This window comes from Filicampus tigris, chromosome 21 (assembly GCF_054856515.1).
Source record: "Filicampus tigris isolate MCC_2025a chromosome 21, RoL_Ftig_1.0, whole genome shotgun sequence".
Lineage (NCBI taxonomy): Eukaryota > Metazoa > Chordata > Actinopteri > Syngnathiformes > Syngnathidae > Filicampus > Filicampus tigris.
The window spans coordinates 10568265-10574264 of record NC_141237.1 but is presented as its reverse complement, the minus strand read 5'-3'; positions in this window follow the sequence as shown (position 1 = coordinate 10574264).

Sequence of the window (6000 nt, the reverse complement as noted above, 5' to 3'; positions counted from 1 at the left end):
CCCACACTATAGGAGGCAGTGAAGAGCATCCACAACATATGAACAACACGTCACCACAAGAAGTAGAACATTATTTTATTTTATTTTTATTATTTACGGAAGTGTGGAACTGCCAATGTGGATTAAACATTTTTGACTGGCAAATATGTTCGAACGTACGTTTGAACATATTCCAATTAAGTTCAGGTCCCTATTAAATACATTTAACTCTCATAACATTCAGCTTTTAGTTTGTTTTTGGGTTGCTCAATACTTTTCACAGTACCACTGTGGTGTATTAGGGCAAGCAATTTGGTGCTGATCCAAGTTTGGGTTCTGCAGGCTTAGCAGAGGTCTGTGTTCCGATGAGTGGTTGTCTTTTTAAAGGCAGAATTCATTATGCTAATTGTGGTTTTGGATGAATCCATTGATTGTACACCTGTACCAAATGTTGTGGCATGTGAGTGTACTTTCTCCAACGCAAATTAATTTTAATTATCAAAAGCAACAGATCACTATGTACTGTATGTACCGGAGCTCCATCCCTATGCTTAAACCACGTCTGTGCACTCTTGTGCTGCTTGTGTAGATCCACATAATTTTCCAGGAGAGAATGTTGTTGCCTGTTCATTAAAAAAAAAAAAAAAAAGGAAAAAAAACAGGAAACAAGGAGGACATATTTTAATATGACCTTCATTACTCATTCATGTCAACTTTTCTTATCTATTTATGATGAATTTTTTTTCCACTCCTGTTGTTCAATTAGCGCTTGACCCCTTTAGCGGCGATGTAAATTAAATGACATTTCAGTGTCGTCCCATATTTAAAATACTGCGTTAGTTGCGGATCATAAATGATGATCTTCATTCTGCAGCTAATTTATTCATTTAACAATTTCCCTCCAGAAGTTACAGCAGAAGGCTCTGCAGCAACCTAAGCAGAAGAAATCCAAGTCGGCTGAATTTCTGATGGGTGAGTCCTGCTTGATGAGTTATTGCTCATAATTTGTGTAAGGATTAATTAACTAATTACAGACAAATGGCTTTGGGCTAAATTTTGCTCTTGCTTGTCAGGGCGCAATTTGTAATTATTTTAATCATTTCGTTTTCTCCCCAACCCCCCCACCCTTCCTGCAAGATTCTGATTTAATTTTAACCTAATTGTGTTTTAGTGTCATCCGAGGAGGATGCGTGAGAATATTCCGGGTGCAGACAACTCACAAATCGCAATAGTCTGCCACTAAAGATGCTTTATTTTACAATGGGCCCATTTGACCGAACACTTGCGTCTTTCCTTCATGTCGCTCGGTGTATTTTTTTTATAGATATTTACGCTTATTTTGTCAGCAAGAGGAGATGTGGTGGGCATAGAAAACCCAGCCTTCCACGGAGGAGGAAGCACTGAGCTTTCCCTTCTTCCCGTTTGGCTGCCGAGAGAAATTCAAGGTGACAGGCCAGATAGCGCCCTTGCAGCTCACCGAAAAAAAAAAAAAAAAAAAATGGAGCTGCAAGCCCCAGCCAAAGAAAGAGGTGAAGCTTCATTTTTCATTAGCCTCAAATTTGTTGGCAGTAGATGTGTTCCTGATCTAACCTTTACTCCTGCTTTCTTTCTAACGCTCTTTCCCTCCATTCAGGGGCCCCTTGGTCCCTGCATTCCAAAGCGAGCATGTCCTAACAAGCAAAAGCCCCTCCTCTAACTTCTTCTTCCACTGTAGAACGCAACACTAGTGGGTGTTCTATCTCTATCTGGAAGCACCCTCGACACAATCAGCCTTGACTCCCACTCTCAGCTCCATGCCTTGTGGTGGGCTGGAGTCATAGGAGAGTGCATTTACATACACTACTATGATACTGAGCCCATGCGTTGTCTGTGGCGCTGTACTGCCAACGCCCCCGAAACACGGCTTGGGGCCAATCAGGCATACAAATATGCCCCCTTATAATTCAGTATGTCAGGGAGAACTCTTGAGGAATGGGATGGTAAATTAGGATGCGTCTAAGGTTGTGAGTGTGCCAGTTTTCTCAGGGATGACTCACATGTCAGTTTCTTGATTTGTGTGGCTTGTTTTGCTTTCGCAGTGGATAGAATGTAATTATTATCAATGTATTGCCATAATGTCTTAATGTAAAATAACAAGGATAGCTATTTTTTTTTATATCATGTCAAAAGGTCCAGAATGTGAACCATTTTTTTTTATCTTTCAGATGAAAAAGTCAGATGCTAAACACACATAATATAAAGAATAGGAATAAATCTTGTGCATTAATATATACATGAAAAATTCATACATTTATTGGATGAATTATTTATCATAGGATAACTTTGCAGATACTTTTTTTTTTGCAACATGTCATGTTATTTAGTTTCTAGTTTTTCCATTTTTTCTAAATAGATTGGAAGAAATTAAGTGGTGACAAAAGCTATTTGGGGTTTTAACATACAAAAAGGATCACCAACTAAATACACTTCATATATTAAAAAGTCAATTGTGTTGTCACTCATAGCGTTTAGATGATAGAAGAGGGGCAGAATATTGGAAAGAGCTTATAGTATAATGTCAATCATATTGTGGCTCAGGTGGAAATACAACAGTGTGACATCAAGATGTCATTAGTCATGTAATGAACCAGTATGAACGACTCAAAAAAATTATGTTACCGCTAATTGCATCCAATTCATTGGGTCACATGGTTTTATTTGCAACTAAATCGACTTATTGTCAACGGTCCTGCTGGGTATTTGGAGTGTGCAGTGTACAGTATTAAAATTGTCAGTAGTAAATAAGAAAGAAGGGTTTCCTCCATAGCGTACTCTGACATGATCTGTTCAACCATCAATGCTCGTTCATTCAAGAGTCACCTGGACGCTCATTGTTTAATTTCAGAACCTCATGCTGCTTCCCCAACTACTTCTTGTGACAGCACCAGACTTCTAAAAAGGTGATACTTGTGACATTTTCTAGCCCTGCAAACCGAGAAATACATGCAAAACTATTTAGATGGGAGTGAAATATTCAAAGGCTGTAATGAGAATGATTTGGGGTTAAGAAAGCTTCTCTGTGGGGTGCACCTTTAATAGAGAGTGCCCCGGAGCAGTCGGATTCCCATAAACTCTGTGCAGCAGACTTGATAGGTCAGTGATTGCTAATAAGAAGTCAATGAGACATGGGCCCAGGTTATTTTCCTTTTGGATCTCCTTCTCCACACTTGCCCAGTCCTCTAGGCCGCTGACCCCCCAGTATTAAGACGGTATTGTCTTTGAAATTCCAGGTACTTTTGAGCTTGTCGACTTTCTCATTAGTCCCTTTTGAACACGGCAAACATATGGCAGTCGTATTTAAGAGATTGCCTGCCGTGACCTTTTGCAGCATGCTAATTAGGCCCCAGAGCACTGCAGGCCATGCAGGGGCGCACACAGAAAACCGTCTCTCTCTCTCTCTCTCTCTCTCTCTCTCTCAGTTCTGCTTCCCTACGCAGGGCTCTTCCTGGCTCTGCGTTATCTGCAAGCAGCCCTTGGCCCTGCCCTTCCACAGTGTGCGTTTCAAACTTAACATTTCGCTTCACGTGCTTCTAATAACTACTAACCTGAACCTGTACAGCCTCACGATCCCCCCCCCCCCCCTCCCCACGAGCAGCAAACCTTTCATTCTCTTGCCTCTTGCACTTTTCACAGGAAATGAATATGCCCGAAATTACTTTGACCCGATCTCGGCGGAGCAGACGGACTCAAGGCATAGCGGCATGGCCGGGGTCTGCGACGAAGATGAGCTTGAATTAAGTACGCCATCCAGCGTCATAATAGTTCTCCTTGGTTCATTAAAGTGAGGTGAGAGAGATCACCATTGGCGATGACAGGCCCAGTCTATGTAAATACACCAAATGATGGTGTCGCTAGATTGGCTCCCCAACTTCACTGTCATTGATGAAGGTCACGTATCATTGGTCAGTTTTCCACATTCCACGTCTATTCCCCCCACGTCCAATGTCACATGCGACTCAATAGTTCGCAGCTCCCTCCTAAAGTAGGCCTATTAAAAGCGAGCTCCTGGGAGCCAAGTAATATGCATGTTATAATGAAACATGGCTATTAATGGAGAAGCCATTTCACCTGTATCTTTTGGATATCACTGCCGTGTAATATCAAAGGATTCACTAAAGCAAATCTCATCATATGATGACAGGCCGGCTAACAGGCATGTTAATGCTCCCGCTTCATTACCTGACCGCCTGTGCTCCATTTTCACCAGTCCTCGTCCCGGCTAATATCAATATTTGGTTTGGATTGACGTGCCTGATAAGTTGGAAGGGATTTTGAAGCATGCTTTTGTAGGTAGTCTCATTTTTGTTTGGTAATAATTGTTATGTATTTGCAGCAACAATAAAAGCAGCAGGAAATGGGCTGCATGGGCAAAGAATGTTGTCGGATGAAGATGACACCTTTATTGAGATACCTGGTATGTGTTCCTAAAGTACTGAAAGACTGTGCTGCTAATGTATTTTGATTGCTTTAACATCACAATGTGCCCTATAACAACAAAAAAATATATTGAAAGTGAAAATGATAATACTTTCAGAGTTGATTTGAAAGTCATAAAAAAAAGAATAAAACAAATCCACTTAAGTAAATGCACGTAAAAAGATATCACTCAACTTCTAAGTATTACACTAATTTCACAATAATTGAGTATTTGTTACATTAATATCAAGTTAACAATCCAAGCTGTGAATTACACTACAGTAGATACGTACAGTAGAACATACAGTAATTGTTTATAGATACTGTAGTGGGAAAAATGCCGGTGGATCCTGATTTTCAAACCGGTGCCAAGCATTTAATGGGTGACCACTCCCACCGTGGCACAGCCTACCCTCACGCACATCCACCAGCCTGTGCTCATCTGCAAAATTACCAACATCAGGTCTAACCTACCACACGCTTTGCAGGACTATTCCAGTCAGTAAAATGGAGCCCAGTTTTTCAAATCTTTTACAAACGCCTTAAATGACCAAAGACAACGGTAAAATGACCCTGGTGACTTAGTGCAGTGCTTATCATGCGCCAGTTGATTTGCACTCCTAACAATATGATGCCTTAGTGTTTCTGTTACGACCCCTCCTCAAGATGGCAAGGAGGGGGTGGGGGGTGGGGGGTCTAACACAGGTGTGAGAGTTGGAATGGGTAAATGAAAAAGTGCTCCAACAAAAGACTGGCCATATGAAAACAAAATGGAGTGATCGCCAACAAATCCCGACTGTCCTAGTGCACACATGAATGGATAAAGTGGACTGAGTGATGAATTATACAGTTTATGGCAAAAACTAATGAATAGAGTGTCAACACAAAAGGGTAAATGAATGTTATGGCGAAGAAGGTGCACTAAACACAAACGGTGGTACCAAACACAGATACAAGGACTGACTACAACATCCGCCAGCCCCGTCCACCAGCAACCAAGTCCTATTTAGCTAATTGCTGGTGCCACACCTGAAAGCAATAACTAAATTGGTTACCCTCCCTTGCTCTGATTGGATGGCTGAACTGGGGACGAAGACCACCAATCAGGGAAGACCAGGGGAGAGCACCCGCACACCAACTTAATGGCCATGACTCAACGTTTCCATCTTAAAGCGGAAGTCAACCCAGAATATGTTCTATGCAAGCCCACAAGTTAAAAACAAGGCAATCTGATTAACATTGCGTTTGTGGAATAAGAGTTAATCCACCCATTTTTAGCCATCTCTTGGGGCAGCCATTTTGTCATTTCTGTCGACTAAAAATGACATCACAACTGCTCAGGGCTCAGGTAACGACCAGTCACAGCTGGGCTGTTTTCTGAAGTTGAGCCGTGATTGGTCGTTACCTCAGCCCTGAGCAGTTGTGATGTCATTTTTAGTCGACAGAAATGACAAAATGGCCGCCCCCTGAGATGGCAAAAAACGGGTGCATTTTGCTGCTTAACTCATATTCCACAAACACAATATTAATCAGAATGAGGTGTTGCAACTATTGGGCTGGCTGGGA